We start from the raw sequence: 17562 nt of genomic DNA, 5'->3' as shown, positions 1-17562 counted from the left end.
AAATCCTCTCTCTCTCTCTCTCTCCCTCTCTCTCCCTCTCTCTCCCTCTCCCTCTTTCCCACTCTCCCTCTCTTCCTCTCTCCCTCTCTCTTCCTCTCTCTCCCTCTCTCTCCTCTGCATTTTCTCAGAGGATGCTTTATATGAATGATACTACTAGGTTCACTCTATTCTATTCTGTTTCCTTGCTATCCTATACATTACCTTATTAAACTCATTGAACTTCTAATCTAGTCCAATGTTTGTCTTCTCCAATAAGCTGTAAGGTCAGCCACCATTTGTTCACTGTTGTATCCCCAGGATCAACATAGTGCTTTAAATACACTTGACAAAAAGTTACTTACTTTATATTGTGAGTGGTTGTTAACCTTATTCATTTAATTTAAATACAATATATTTGTGTTAATCTGCTAATGTCAATGAATAATAAGAACACAAGTCTAAAGTTGCTTTTGGTTTTATTTTTGTTTTTACATAATTTGATTAACTGATTCGAGGGAAATGAACACTGAGTAAATTTGTACTCAAGATTTTCCCTGCTGTTTAAGTCTGCAGTATAAAATTTGTAAATTTTTTTCACTACTTATTAAAACCAGAGCCAAGAGGTGTTTACTGCATTTCAAATCAAAGCAAACTGAGTTATAAAGAGCTTGCTCCTTCAACAAGTTCTCCAGGTCTGACTCTGACAGATAGCAAGGTACAAGTCAGGATGGGTAAAGAGGGATTTGAATATTACATATCAAAGCATTCTAGTCTCAAGTGTTATTAAACAAGGTAGGCTGATGAACATTTTTCAGGCACCATTAATAATCCTATCATATGCTTGTGCCATTTAGAAGGATAGAGCAATTCAATGATTCACCACACCCACAACTAATCTTTCACTTCCAATGCTATTTACTCTGAGGAGAATATTAATTAAATCAGTTACATAGATATATAGTCTCATCAAGAGCAAAAGCAAACACTTGAAGTACTCTCATCAAGACTGATATTAATATCAGGTTCATCTACAAAATCCCCTGAGAGCCTGGAGAATACATACTTCAGGTTTTGAAAAATATTGGGTTTCCACATTTCAATTTATTCAAGTATTTTGTTTCATTTCCATAATTTGTTTTTATGCACTGCTTTTTCATTTTTAAAAATGGGAGTGAGTTGAAATTAATTGCTCGCTTGCATGAGCCCTAATAATTACAAAATTCTCACATGGTTTATAAAGCACACTTCATTTTAAGAGATGCTTCCGAGTAAGAAAAACTGACTTTAATATGCTTTTATGTATGAATGCCCCTTTGGTGGAAAAAAAAATTCTCCTGAACTTTCGGCTCATTATAATAAAGTTTTATATTTTTCCATTACAATATACAAAATAGAGTTTACTTTTAATTTCCTCTCAGTCCTCAGTCATGGAGTCCATATAACAGCGCCTGCAGGAAATTATCCACCTGGTAGAAGCTCAACCTTCACCAAAGTTGTCTCCAATTTAGTGTCACAGCACAAACCTGGCTCCATCTCAGAGATAAAAAGCACTTTTCTCTGTTCTGATCCGAGACTTCATTATTTCTTATTCCAGAATTGAATCTTCTTCTAGAGAATTTGTTTTAAATTATTTTCCTGGTAAATTACCATTTGTACCTGGAAAATAGGATCTGAGAATCAAATCAAGACAGCCACACTATTTGACACTGTTTTCTATCTTTGGCTTTAAAAAAACATTAAACAGCATTACATGGGGTACATCAGCAGAGCAGCACAGACTGCATCATGACAGCCTCAATCCTGACACAAAGTATTCTTCTAGAATATGATGACACACTATCAGCCTTACATGTCCTTTCTGGAATGACATGTTCTCCCATCAAATGTGAGGAAGTCGTTGGGTGTAAGAACACCATCTTCCAAGAGTAAGTTATAGGCTTTGTTGTAGGTTAGCAAAAATCCAAATTTAAGAACAAAAAATTCATTTCTGAATCTCAGAAGGGACACAGTTTTGCATAAGATAAACACAACTTCAATCATTAAACAGAACACATCTTGGTTGGAGCAGTTGCATTTTAATTATCTACCTTCTTCAGGATTACTCCATAAGGACAGAGTAGATATTGGCTTTACATGTGCACAGGCAAACTTCAAAATGGCAGTTTTCAAGCTTTAGCATTTTAATTTTTCCTACACAAACACATACACATGCATCCACATGCATACAATTCCAATAAAGCAGTAGTCAGTGAATCCTTTGCTAATCCCCTGAGGAAAGCTAATATACTGTAAACTTTCTCCAACTTCTATTTCTTTCCTTCCCGGCCAACTCTAATTAACCTCCTTCCTCTTCAATCTTGTAAATCATTAGGCAATTAATCATGCACTGCCTTGAAAATCTTTTCTATTGTTTTCCAGTATTGCTTTTAATCACACGTTCTTCTATTATCTTCCCAACTCAATTGTATAGTTGGAGGGTACAGTTGTTGGTGTGTGTGTGTGTATCGGGGGAGGATCTGTGTGTCTTTCAAATTACCTTGCATTATTTCTCCGCAAGCAATAAGTAACCAATAAATATATGTTTATTTTTTCTGTGAATATTTTCAAAATAATATGGTGCCTTGTATTTTATTAACCCTACCAACATCTGCAAATTGCCTTCATTTTGAAGTTAGTGAAGATTGTTATTTCATTCAATAGTGTCACCTTATCTTCTAAATTTGAAATGACTCCAAATTTTGAAACTACCTCTTTCTTATGTCCAGGTAACTTTTCAACAATTTATCTAAAATTTTATCTGAGAAACATCTATGAAACTATGCTTATTTCTTCAATTTTTCTGCCTCCCTTAGCTTAGGACTCACTTGGAATATTCTAGGGATTGCCTAAAAATCTCCCATGCCTTTAACTAACTATAAGGAAATAATTCATCCTGCCATCCAGTGCAGTCATCTACAATACAAAGTTTATAACACTTATCTAATAATGTGGTGATAGTAATTATTAATATGATTTTTTATCTGTATATGCAAGCTCTCATTATGTGAAAGTTTTTGTTTTGATTTGTTTTGTTTTGTTCTCAGAGGGAGGGTACCAGGGATTGAACTCAGGGCACTCAATTTAGCCACATCCTCAGCCCTATTTTGTATTTTATCTAGAGAGGGGGTCTCACTGTGTTGCTTAGAGCCTAGTCATTGCTGAGGCTGGCTTTAAACTCATGATCCTCCTGCCTCAGCCTCCCAAGCTACTGGGATTATAGGTGGGCACTACCATAATCCAGCATATGAAAAGTGCTATTATGTCATGTTAGAAAGTAGTTGGGTAAATGCTTTTTTTAGTTTCAATATTTCCATAATTTTACTATGTAATTCAACTTTGGCCAGTGAGCCTGCATTCATTTACAATAGGTAAAGAAATGAGAAGTTTTGATATCAGGGTAGAACTCACTTGTGCTGAGTCTTATGTTTGTAACTTGGTAGAACTTGCCATTATTTTTGTTTTTTATTAAGATTTTAATTTGAAATACCGACCACTGCTATACTCATTAACCAACTTTTCTGACTGCTAATCAACTAACTCAGTTTCCTTGTGGATGTTGGTTGAGAGATGAGAATAAAAGTACAAAGTACAAATTGTTAGAATGGATGTATGTGCCTACAGTGAGAGGATCACACAGAGCTTAGCTCTTCCAGGCTTGGGAGAACCTTTATGGCAATGAGTTCAGCCCAAAGGAGATTTCAGTGACAATCAAAGAGCATCTAAGACAGGGAATCCCCAAGGGAAAGAGCATGGGCAGAGGCATGGACATGCTAGTGTGGACTTCTCCCAGTTCCCTTTCCTACAGAAGCTTTCTCAGTGGGAAATTAAGGGCTTCCCACTCTCCTTCCCCAAGTCTCCCAGATTTGTAGCAGGAAAATGAGGCACTTATGAATATGCTTTAAGGAACAGATCTGTAACTGGCTGCTGGCCAGTCGCAGAATCTCTGTAGGACTAAATATGCGTGAAGATAAAATGACTCTTGTGAGACCAAAGGAACATGGACATCTTAACAATAGAAAAAAGGCAGGGATGAGCTGTGGGGGTGGGAAAGAATTGAGTACAGCTCCTGTTGATTTACATCCATGATGTTCAATGTTTCAATACAACTTTTTATTAATATTAAAAGAAATTTTTCTTAAAACATTAAGAAATATGAAACTACTCTTTTTGCTTAGTTAGATGTGAATATCTGAAAAGGAAGTTGCTCTCATCCCATAATAAAAGAGTTGGGGAAAAAACACAATTGCAATTAAATAAAAAAACTATCAAAATGCAGAACTCACAAGGCACCTACCTGACCAAGTAGATGCCAGAGAAAGACAAGTGGCTCCAGGAGAGATAATATGCTAAAATCTTTGTACCTGTGCTGAACATCTGATGAAAAATACCAGTCACCATAGAAACAGGCAAGAAAAAAAAATAAATAATTTTTTTAATACTAAAGTCCAAGTGTAGATAAGCTTGTCAATTTGAAATATCTGGGTACCAGGCACAAAGGAAGACTCCGTTCATTAGTATAATCTTCTTTCAGATCAAAAAGGAAAGCTGGGAGGAGAATGTGAGCTTAGCTAGAAGAAGGCATGCAGATATACAGAAGGTAACTAGCAGGTGAGAAGGAAATTGTCTATTGTACCATTTTCTGGTTCTGTATCTCCTATGAAGCACTTCTCCTCTGAAGTCTGCTGTTATAGGAGCATCAGAGTCTTTCACACCTAGAGGGCAGGCAAAGAGCCTATGATTGGATAGAACAGAACAAGCTCTTTACTTAGAAGCGGGCAGGGAACCATCTTCTATCCAAGGTATTGTTTTACATCAAAGTGATCTATCACTGCTAGTTGAGGTAAAGGAAACTTCCATCGGAATGAACCATAAGTACAAAGCAATGTTTGACAGTCATGAACAAGAGGGGCTGGTATGCTGAAAAAATCACATTCCCAACACCAAAGGCACACAGTGCCTCCATAAGTAACTGTTTGAATCAGAAAATAGAGAAGCAAACTCTGACCCAGAAGTGAACTGTGGACATAGCAACAAGAAATAGCATTTTATTGCTGAGAGAGGGGCAAGACAAGGGGACAGAGCTCTAGCTGAGGGACAGATATGCAGGAACAGACATGAGGATGGAGTATTTAAACTGAGAAATGCATCCAGTAATCCAACCCAAACCCAAGAACAAGCCAAAATCAGCCCAAACTAAAGAAATTTTGAAGCAAGTGTTTCACTGAAAATAGTCATAGTAATAAGACCTGTGGGTCAGCTCAATTACTAACTCAACTCAACTCAGCTCAACTACTAACTAGATGAACTTAATTCTAACCTCACTAACAAGTTGAAGAGGCAAAATATTTCAAGGCATAAAATATATTGACTTCCACTTTTGCTGTTGTAACTTGATATTTGGCATTCAGTTAAGATTACAAGATACTTAGAAGATAAATAAAAAATGAAAGATTATTTTTTAAAAAAAGCAAACAAAAAAAAAAAAGGAAAACACACACACACACACACACACACACACTATAAGCCAGAATAAGGTATAATCTTATAACTATCCAACAAGGACTTCATATTAATTATGATAATTTTTTAATATAGAAGGAATGATAAAAAAAGGTAAGAAATATCAATAGAGAGGGAAAAACTACATGTAAGCGTCAAGTGCAAAGGCTAGAAAAAATGTTTAAAGCTATACAGAAAAAAAGAATGCATTTGTCAGGCTCATAAGTAAATTCAAAAAAGTTAATAAATGAATTAGTGAACTTAAAAACAGGTCAATAGAAATTGTCCAAACTGAAATGAAAACAGGAAAAAGAAGAGGTAGAAAGAGAAAATAAGTATCTAGAAGCTGTACAAAAATTTAAATGGCCTAACAGATGTGTAATTTGAGTACCAGAAGGAGCAGAAAGAGAATGTAGTCAAGGAATTATTTGAAATAAAAATGGTGGTGAAGTATCCCCAAAATGAAAGACATACATGATATATTCAGGAATCCTATTGTAAACAAACACATCTCTCTCTCTCTCTCTCTCTCTCTCTCTCTCTCTCTCTCTCACACACACACACACACACACACACACACACACACATATACACATGTACACAAACAAAAAATAATCTAGGAGACAGGTGGAAAGAGAATTTGCACATCATGTACAAAAGATCAAATACTAGAATTAAAGTAGACTAGTTGCCAGGAATTCTGCATGCCAGAACACATTTTCAAAGTATTACAGGTAGAGTCTGTCATTCCAGAGTCTTACACCCAATCAAAATATGTTTCAAAACAAAAATAACCCCTTTCAAGACAAAAACTGTGCCAAAGACTCTTTTATAAAGTAAGAAGAATTGTGAATAATCTTATATCAAAGACTTTAAATATGTTGTCAAAAAAAGAAAACATTAACGATATTATTAATGAACATAGACACAAATATTCTTTAAAAAAATTAGCAGATGAAATCTAGCATTTGATTTCAAATGGGCCAAATTCCAAATTGATAAGATAAGGTCAATATTATATTACCAAGCTAAATATTCATCATATTAATAGAGTATAGAGGAAAAAAGATAGTCTCTCCTTAAAAGGTTTTGAAAAAAAGGGTTTTGCAAAATTTGACATTCATTCATGATTGAAACTCTCAGAAAATTAGGAATAGAAGGGAAGACCAAATGTTTCCCTTCTAAGATTGGGAATAACATTGTGTTGGAAATCTTAGCCAGGACTATGTAAGAAAAAAGAAACAAAAAGCCCAAAAGATTTAACAGGAAGAAATAAACTTTCTTTTTGAAGATGCATGAGAGTCTACATGTTATATTCCAAAGTTTCCAGTTATAAAAATTACTAGAATAAGTGAATTTAGCTATGATAAAAGACATAAATCCTTAATGAAAATTAGTTGTGTTTTTAAAAAATGGCAATAATTTAGATAACTCAAATAATTTCAATAAGTATCATTTACAAAAATAATAAAATATGAGATGTTTAGGATTAAATTTATCAAAGTATTTGCAAGATTTGTATTCTGAAATATGAAAAATATGAGACAAATAAAAGAAGATAAATAAATGAAGAGATACAACATGTTCATGATTATGGAAGGTCAATATTTTTAAGGCACTGTTGTCCTGAAAATGAACTAAAGTGTTGATATAATCCTAAAAGAGAACCCAGCAGGCTTGTTCTTTTTTGTTTTGTTTAACAAGATGATTCTAAATTAACATAGAGAAGCAAAGATCCCAGCATAAACAAAACAATTTTGAAAAGTTAGGACTAACTTGAAGGACTCATACCTCTTAATTTAAAACATATTATGAAGCTAAAATAATCAATAATATAGAATTGACGGATAAAAAGATAGGAAGGACAATGAAATAAAATAGAGGCAGTGAGGACAATTTATTTCAATAAGGGTGCAGAGATAATTCAATGAAGGAGTATAATTTTTGCAATAGTGCAAGAAATGTTGAACATCCCTCTGCAAATAAATTAACCTTTGCTTCCTATCTTGCAGCATTTACAACACACACAAATAGATTATTAATCTAAATATAAAACCTCAAATTAAACTTCTAAAAAATAACAGAAGAAAACATTTATGACCTTGAGTTAGGCAAAAATACTTTTTAGTTAGGACACCAAAACAAGATTCACATAAGAAAAATTGTATTCATTGAACTTTATCAAAATTTAAAATGTTTACTGTTCAAAATACTATTAATAACATAATAAAAAATCCACAGACTGCAAGACAATATTTGGTATATTTATTTGAAGAAGTATTGTGTTCAGAATACAGAAAGAATACTGAAACTTAATAACAAAGAACCGCCCAAATCCAACAAAAATGGCAAAATATTTAGATTTTGATTGAAAAGACATAAAGAAGTACAAACATTTTCAACATAGCTAGTTATCATGGAAATGCAATTAATTAATTAATTAAAACCATCATAAGATACTACTACATATTACTACATTATAGACTGGATAAAATTTAAAATCTGAGAGTACAAAGTGCTGGTGAAAAAGTACATTGTTTTGAACTCTCATACATTGCTAATAGCAATGCAAAATGGTATAATCACTTCAGAAAACAATTTCTCGTATTCTTACAAAGTTAAACATATTTAATAGAAAACCCACCAACTCACTACCAGATATTTAAGTAAGAGAAAATTGATATACACAAATACCTGTACCTCAAAAGTTATAGCATCTGTACTAATCAGCTTAGATTGATATGCAAAATGTTACAGAACAGGTGACTTAGATAATAAAAATGTATTTTCTCAGGGTTCTGGAGGCTAGATGTTTCATACCAAAATTCTGGCACATTCAGTATGTGGAGAAGGAGCTCCTTTTGGCTTGCCAGATAGCTGCCTTCTTGCTATATCCTTCCATGGCCTTTTCTAGGTGCAAGCACATAGGACAGAAAATTACTCTCTTTTATTATAACTAATCCTATTGGATCAGGGCCCAATTTTGTGATCTTATTTAATCTTAGTTATTACTTTAGAGTCACCATCTTCAAATACAGTCATATTAGGAGTTAGATCATATATATATATATATATATATATATATATACACACACACACATATATATATAGCCATATATATGACAAAAATACTGTCTATAACATTTTATATCTGTTTTGCCCCAAATTCATGTCCTTCCCACGTGTAAAATTACATTCTTTCCATCTCAACTGTTTCCAAAGTCTTCATTCATTCCAGCAACAACTCCAAGTATAAAGTTCAAAATTTCATCTAAATATCATCTAAAACATAGATAGATGAAACTCAAGGTGTGATTCACTCTGAGGCAAAATCCCTCTCCAACTGAGAATCTTTAAAACCAAATAAGTTGTATCCTTCTAAATTACAATGTGGGCAGTATAGGGTAAATAGTTCCATTATAGAAGGAGCAATCAGAAGGAAGGAAAGGTTGATAGGTCCAAGAAGGTCAAGTCCCAGCAAGTCAAATTGCATTGGATCTTAAGGTTTCACAATAATTCTCTTGGGTTTCTAGACTTTTCTTCAAGTCCTCTGGATGGCAGTGCCACATACACAGATCCACAGGGTTTCTCTGCCCCTTCAGCTCAGAGGCATGTGGGGGCTTCCTGGGGTCCATGTGGCAGATCCACCATATAGCTCTCCATGGTGTTGGTGCCTGTCCTGCTGAAACTGAGGGAACGTTCCACTTTATGAAACCAAGGGCTTGTACCTCCTGGTCTGCAGTGGAATAATAGCCCCAATGATCCCTGAACCACTTTCAGGGTCCTTCATCTGTTTTCTTAAAAGATGAGGCATATATTCTACCCAATCTCTCTGTTGTCACATCCTGTGAAACCAAAGAATTCTGACAGCCCTCCTTTATTTACTCTGTTTTTTTCCTGTACCCCAATTATTTCATATTGGCAGTTTCTGATTGTATAATTCAATCTCTACTCCTAGATTTTCCTAAAATGGTTAATTAATCTATGTGTCCCCCTGACAATGATCTCTTTATCAAATGATTCTACCATTATCCTTTCAGAGTTCTCATCAAAATATGCTTCCTCCTTTTTATTTTTCTTAATATGAATGAGAACTTTGAAAGTCCTAAATTCTAGTTCTTCTTTGCTTAGCTATTTATTTCTCTTCTCTCCTTCAGTTTCTCTCTCTCTCCCCTTGCATTTTACAATAAAGATAGGGAGAGGTCATAGTGCTCTTTTTACACATTGCTTAAAATGTTCTCGGCTAAATATTTAATTTCATTGCTTAAAATTTTACCTTCCTCTAAACACTTGAACACAGTTCTGCCAAGCTCTTTCCCACCTTTCAGTTTCTAATACAGTTTCTAATGTTTTCATCTGAGTCCTCACCAGAATGACCTTTAATATAGATATTTCTACCAACATTGTGCTTATGACAATATATGTCTTCCCTAAGGAAATAGAGTCTTTCTCTGTAACTCTCCTCTTTCTCTCCTCATCATCATGATCACCTTTAACATTCATATTTCTTCCAATAGTTCCTTTATGTCAATCGTGTATTTTACAGCATGCATCTCAAAAACCACCAGCTTCTACTCATCTCTCAGTCTACAGCTACTTCCACATTATAGACATTTGTTAAATTAGCATCCCACTTCAGAAACATTTTAAATAATCACTGAAATATAGAAAATATCTCAATGTTCTCTAACTGGTGAATGAATAATAATAATAATAATAGTGTGTGTGTGTGTGTGTGTGTGTGTGATATTTCTTAAGAACCAAAAAGCCCTGAAGCATGCAACATATTGATGCATATCAAAGCATTATGTTAAATAAAATTATCTGGTCTCAAAAGGCTATTATAGTATGCTTCCTTTTCTATGAAGTTATAAAGAAGGCAGAACTAGAGAAAGAGAGAAAAGATGTATTGGAATGGAGAGATGGGATTGACTAAAAAGACATGAGAACATTTAAGGTGATTGAACTATTTGCTATTTCACTGTAGTTGTGATTATATCATTATGCACATTTTTCAAAATTGTCCTATATATAAATCATACCAAAGGATAGGAAAAAGAACTAGGATGAGGAGAAAGAGAAAGAAGAAGTCTTTACAAATGTGGTATCTTAATCCTAAGATTGCTCTCAATACATCTATCCCCAGTCCTCAATATTCATATTCATATGTAGTCTACTCATTCTATGGATTGGGGATTTCCATGGGTAAACTAATAAAATATTGCAGAAGGCTTACTATAGTTGTATAATTTCTGAGGTGAGGTCACAAATGCTGTTCCGGGAATACCATTTGTAGAGCACTGAACTGTTGAGAGCCACAGCCGAAGGGGCCCCAGCAAACTTCCAGCTGCCAGCAAACTTCCAGCTGCCAGCTGATGATTGGTTCACAGCGCCCCAGCAAACTTCCAGCTGCCAACTGATTGGCTCCTCTGCGGTGATGCTCATTGGGCTGTTTCCCTGCCCTTTCAGACCACGGAGCTGCTCATTGGGGGACTTTTTTTGGCTCTGCCCACACAACCCAGCCAATCAGCCTCAAGAGCAGGAGGAGTGGGGGAGGTTGAGAGGCTTGTGGGAAGCCGGTGGTGGGAGTTGGGCTCTGAGGGTTTTTTCCTGAAGAGTTGTGTGGTGTGGTGTGTGTGTGTGTTCTAAAAATAAAGTTCGTTTCTTTTGACAAGTGGCTCCTGAATTGTGCCCAGCCAGACTGCGGCACTGAACTGTAGTTGAAAGAGTCTGAATACCTTGAAGACATCATGGTGGAGAAAACAGGTGACAAACATCCTAGAGAAATCATGGAGCTATTGGAGGACAGAGCCCAGCACTATTTGTTCTGGCTGAAAACATTCCAGAAAGTATGGATCAAAGCCCATCGGTTCTGCTGTGCCCGAAAAAAAAAAAATCACATGCTTATAAAAAAATCAGCAGTAGTTGATTTAGACCACTAAATGTTAGCATGATTGTAAAGCAGTAGTAGGTCAAAGGAACACAAAATAAAAGAAGAAAACAATGTTCAGTGAATGCAAGTAATCAATCAGAATAAATTTTAATACCTCAGAAACCAAGAAAATATTATAGAACACTCTTATAATAATCATTTTTTCCACTGTCCTCAGTTTACTTTTACTAAAACTCTCTTAAAACATCTATTAATGGGAACCACACGAGGAAAAAAAGGATCCAATTTTAACATTTAATGGAGTACAACCCCCTTAATATTAAAGGGAAGGCAACAAGTGGTTTAGATCCAATATTCCTGATGTCTGACAAATATATTATGATGTACAACACAAAAACTCTCAAATATCATAGCACATCTAGACTTGAAGTCCTCAAAATATAAGTGAACAACTGTAAAATAATCTGTGAATTATTCTGCAAATTCCCTCTGTCTGCAATAATATTATTGTGCACATGAAAGTTAAAACTGCTTATGTGCTGGTCCCCTGTATCAGAATTTAGTTGTAAAAACACGGCAGCGATCTCTCAGTAAGATAAATAGTCATTAAGGAAGACATAGAAGCTTTTTAGATAGGGTCTGTATATCTTTAGTCTTCTCTTTCAAGTGGTGCCTGTACAAAATTAGTTCTATCTGGCAGATGATTGAAATTCTCCCAGGTATTAAAAAGCACCATGTAGAACAGCTCATATATAACTTGAGGGGCAATGAATGCCAGTACTGAGATTCTGAGAATATAAAAACCAGGCAGACATGTAGTGAATTAGAAATTAACATTTAAATAGTAAAATCTCACCAATTTAGAAGAAAATATGGATATAGTCCAAGCAACGACTGATTTTTTCCTCTGCCTTAAAGGAAACATTGTATTCTTCTTTATTTATACCTTACTCTCTTTCCTCTTTAGTTATCACCTAGTGTGAGAGTGTAGTATTTCTGAAATTTCTCCATCTTCTGACTATATGAAATCTTTTACAGTACAACGAACCAGAATAGAAATTCATAACTAATTTATTACATGAACATTTATTGACCTTGTGTTAATTGCTGTCCCCTTAAGGAGCTCTGAGTCTAGCACAAAGTGTAACAAGTAATTACAATAAACTGTGGTAAATGCAAAACAGAAATCTGTACAAAGTACAGAGGTGGCATCCATGCATAACTCATTCTTCTAAACTACAGCAGGCTTGCTGGTCATATCCAGATGGATGGTTATTGCACATTTATGAGTTTGCCTGGAGGACAAATGGCGAGTAGAACATTCCAGCCAGAGGGAATAGTACATACAAAGATAGGAGGTTAGAAAAGAAAAGACATAATGCTTGGTGTTTTTGGTGTTTGACACACCATCGTGTACTACAGTTAAGGAAGCAGCAAGAGATGTGAATGGGATCACATTTAAAAGGACCTCATAGCTTCTACTAAAGAGTTTGGATTTTATAATGTAGGCATGTGGGAGAGAGTGAAGTGCCTCGGGTGGAAAATAACAATCTGATATATTTCTAAGATCACTGTTTCATTAATGTGGAGGCTGGCTAGAAAGGGAGAAATTTAAAACAAAAGAACTATAGATATAATGAATTATAGCTTCATTATAAGGTGATGACACCCTAAAAGTGGCAATAAAGCAAAGAAGGGAAAATTAAGTGTAAATGAGTAAGATTTGATGATTAATTATCAGGAATTGAGGTTATAGGATTTGACCCAAGCTACTGGATGACTAGTGAGTCATCATCCAACTCAGCATATAGAAAAAAAAAAAAAAAACATTTTGGTAGGAAGGTAGTGAGTCCACGACTAGAAATCCTAAATTTAAAGTGACCATAGGAAATAAGGAGTGAAGATAGATGAGGGAGAGTTGGAATTCCCTTCAGCATTTGGGAATCCTACCTAATCAATTACATTCTTTCATTCAACGTATAATCTTGGAATCCAAACTACTGGAATCCCTATTCTCACACTGTTATTTTTGAGCTGTGTGACCTCAAGTAATTACTTCTGTGGCTCAGTTTCTTAATCTGCAAACTGGAGGTAGCAATGATACCTATTTCATAGGGATATTGTGAGAATTTAATAGTACATTAACAACAGTACCTAACCCATCATGAGGACCCTGTGTTTACTAGACAAATAAGACCTGAAGAAATAAGTCATTTATCTTATCATAGATTATTCTGACCTGATTTAGAGACATAGATTGCAGACTACATTGTATCTTGATTGCATACAGTAAAGGCAGAAAAGATTTTCTATTATTTTAATATTTCATTAAAAGCTGGCAAAGCACTTGAGTTAGTTGCTTACAAAAATGTAAGATGCAGGGTTTGCCTTTATTAATTTATTTTTTCTGTTGATTTCAGTGCAGCGTGCAGGAGACACAGATTTTCAAGCTATTCTGATTTGAAATTGAGCATTTGGGTAGTTTATGATTTTTCATAGAGGCCCTCAAATCTGAAAAATAATTTTTCTCACAATTTGAACTTAGTCTAATTTAACACTGAGACATGGTTTAAAAATACCTTTGTTTCAGGAAAATAACAATCTGATGGGAAGAATCTAACATGCAACTCAGTGGAAATGTACTGGAGATTTTTCAAGAAAAATGAATGTCCCACAGGCTTCCTCTATTGTGCAATCCAAAAGAATGGTCCATGAAACTTTTTTTTTCTGTCAAGATACCTTCTCATCATCTAATTAAAGTACAGTGACTCCTTTCAGAATCCCTCTGAACTCCATCCCCTTTCTCTTCTTGTTACTTCATTAACTGTTAACTTCTGCTCTTGCCCACCTGTGTACGATTTTGCATTTCACTTTCCTGCCTCCTCATCATATCAGGACTTAAACATCTGACTCCCCTGAAGTCATCGCATGAACTCGTAAAATTATGAAAAAATAATTACTTTTGGAATAACTTCATCGTAAATGCTGAAATCATAAAGATGACTCTGAACATATGGTGTAATTCCAAAACTGGAACTGATTTTATCTGAATTAATGGTAATTTTTGGAAAAATAATCAGGTGGCTGATTAACTTTTCACCTCAGCTCATACCTAGAATATTATTTGAGCCCAGCTGAGAGTAGTTAGGCCCAAGGAGTCATCTTCTTGGCACTTGAAGTAAAGAAATGCAGGGATCAGAAATTAAAGAAGACCATTTGTTTTTTGAATATAGTCTCAACTGTTAGGGGGTTGTCACCTTCCAGGTAAAATTTATTGTCTTAAATAAGTTCATATTTTGTTATAGAATAAGTTAGTAACTGAGCCCCACATTTCTAACTGATTCTCAATACTTTCTAAAACAATATAATGAGCAAGATGTCATTTTAAAAAATATCCTATTTTAAAGGAGTACAATGATGAAATCTTTACCATATACTGACTACACAAAGAGACCCAATTTTAAAGCACAAAGTGATAGAGAGGCACAACTTTCCCATGTCCTGAATTTAAAATAAAATTAATGTTACTTATATTAAGGAATAAATTTGTTTCCATTATAAAAATTTAGCAGGCTTTTGGAGAATAATTTTCTTGGCCCAGATCTCTTAAAAACCTGTCCAAAAGAGCATGAAATCATTCCATCTTTTTTACAAATTTCCCTGTAGCAAGCAGAAGCATTCAAAATCATTCCATTTGTTCAGTGAGGACTCTAAAGGGACTTAGACCTTTACTGCAATCACCAGCACCTGCAAAATTTATTCTGGGGCTCAGCACACACCTGTGAGTTTTCATCCTTCCACATCAGAAAGACTGCTTCATCCCGAGCCAGGGGAATCATAAACCTCATCGTGGGATTTGCTGTCATAGTTCCATGGCACACATGACTGAGGCACCCGCCCACACACTCAAGGGTTTTGCTCCTCTGGTCCCAACACATTCGCTACTTCTTCCTTAAAGATTGCCCAAGTCCTGTGCTCTGCCCTAAACTTTCTCTCTGTGGGTCATAAACGGCCTGACACCAAATTCAGCTTTCACTCACGACATCGTATATTATACCCTAGGATATTTAGTTTGAATATTTGGCAAGTGCATTTATTTTTAAATGAAAAATGATTTGCCTCAGGAGATATGCTTGATGATCGTAATTTACAAAGCCTTTTTGCATTCAGTGTTGAACTTTATCATCATAACCATCTTATGAGGTAAGCTGTCAGCCGGTAAGAGCCCCTACATTTATTTTTCTCTCCTCAGTTTCCAGGGAATAATCCACTTCTAAGCCTCACTTACAGACCAAGGCTGAATTGAGTTCTGATCCAATCAATGGTGTCATAAATATTTTGCTAGAAGTTGGAATTCAATCATGTCTGTTAGTCTCAGTGACTCAGACAAGATATCTGGATTTCCTGGTATACTCCAGCTATTCTGCTCCTCAGTTTTTTTTTGTTTGTTTTTTTTTGACAAAGAGAACACCAGTTGTATTGGTTGTGGTCACAGTGTAGAGGAGTGACAAAGCAAGGTGGACAAAGTGAGGACCCCTAAGAAGAGAAATAGCCACAGGATGGGATTTATGGATTTAAATTAGAAGTTTGCCAACCAGGAGCCACTGGGGCTGATGGTGATGGCCTGAAGCACTGAGGACACAGGTGGTACAGATGGAGAGTCGTCACATTACTTTCTGCAGGAAGACGAGTATGTTTCATTTCAAGTCATCTGGACTGTCCTTCACTTCCCAAATATCTGTAGATATCAATAGTCCCATGGTGAGGAGCATGAGGATATATGTTATATAAATGGATATCAGTATATATCCAAAGGATTTAAAATCAGCATACTATAGTGATGCATCCAAATCAATGTCTACAGTAGTATAACTCACAATAGCCAAACTATGGGACTAACTTATGTTGCCTTCAACAGATAAATGGATAAAGAAACTAGGAGATATACATATATACACATATACATATAACCATACAATGGCATACTACTCAGCCATAAAGAAGAATGACATTATGGCATTTGCCTGTAAATAGATGGAACCAGAGAATATCATGCTAAGTTAAATAAACCAGTCCCAAGAAATATATATAGTAGAAAGATCAGTAGAGAGAAGGAAATGGCAAGGTTGGGAGGAAGGAAGGAAAGGGGGACACACTAGTGACTGAATTAGAACAAATTACATTCCGTATCTTTACAGTTTTGTCAGAATGAATCCTAATGTTATGCATAACTAACAAGAACCTATAAAAAGAAAAAAAAGAATACAGATTTTTTGTTATATTTGTCCCTATTTTGTACATTGATGTTATTATAAAATAGTATTATTTTCTCCATGTAAATTTTTGATTTTTTTTGCTAATGTATGAATATAAAGTCTAATTTTACATTAAAAATTTACAGAATTATCCAAATTAAAAAGAAAGAGCAAGATAATCTTGTCTCTATAAAGATATAGCTAGGAGTTAGAGAGTTGACCTCTTTCCAAAACTGTGTACAATTGACTAAATTCCCCTTTATTAGTTCTTCCTCTTAACTTGACTCTATACTTCATGGTCCTAGATTTGGAGAACTGCCTCATTTCCCAGCTATTAACAAATAAGTTACCCACACTTAGATCTCCCCCCAAGATGTAGCCTCTTTTTTATTTTTTTCTGTTTTCCTCATGTGTTGCTCTATAAGTTACTAAGGAATATAGATTGGTTTCTTGAAAATGAAAGATCCTGCCTGAATTTCCACTTGTTGCTGTGATTGAAGTGCTTTGCTAACTTCATTAAAGTCTTCACGCACAAAGTTCATCAAAATATATTTTAGTAATAGCAACAACAACAATAATATATATATACATATATATATTTTTTTTTGAGGTTATTACATTTTTCAAGATATGATTCTAAGTCTTTTTCCAAAAGTGATGATTTAGTATTCAAAATAATAACTTTATGAAGAAGTACAAACTGTTTTTTTTTATTGGTTGTTCAAAACATTACAAAGCTCATGACATATCATCTTTCATACATTTGACTCAATTAGGTTATGAACTCCCATTTTTACCCCAAATACAAATTGCAGAATCACATCGGTTACACACTCACATTTTTACATAATGGCATATTAGTGACTGTTGTATTCTGCTACCTTTCCTATCCCCTAC

Source organism: Marmota marmota, unplaced genomic scaffold (assembly GCF_001458135.2).
Source record: "Marmota marmota marmota unplaced genomic scaffold, marMar, whole genome shotgun sequence".
NCBI lineage: Eukaryota > Metazoa > Chordata > Mammalia > Rodentia > Sciuridae > Marmota > Marmota marmota.
The sequence above is the reverse complement of the archived record's forward strand: the minus strand, read 5'-3'. Positions refer to the sequence as shown.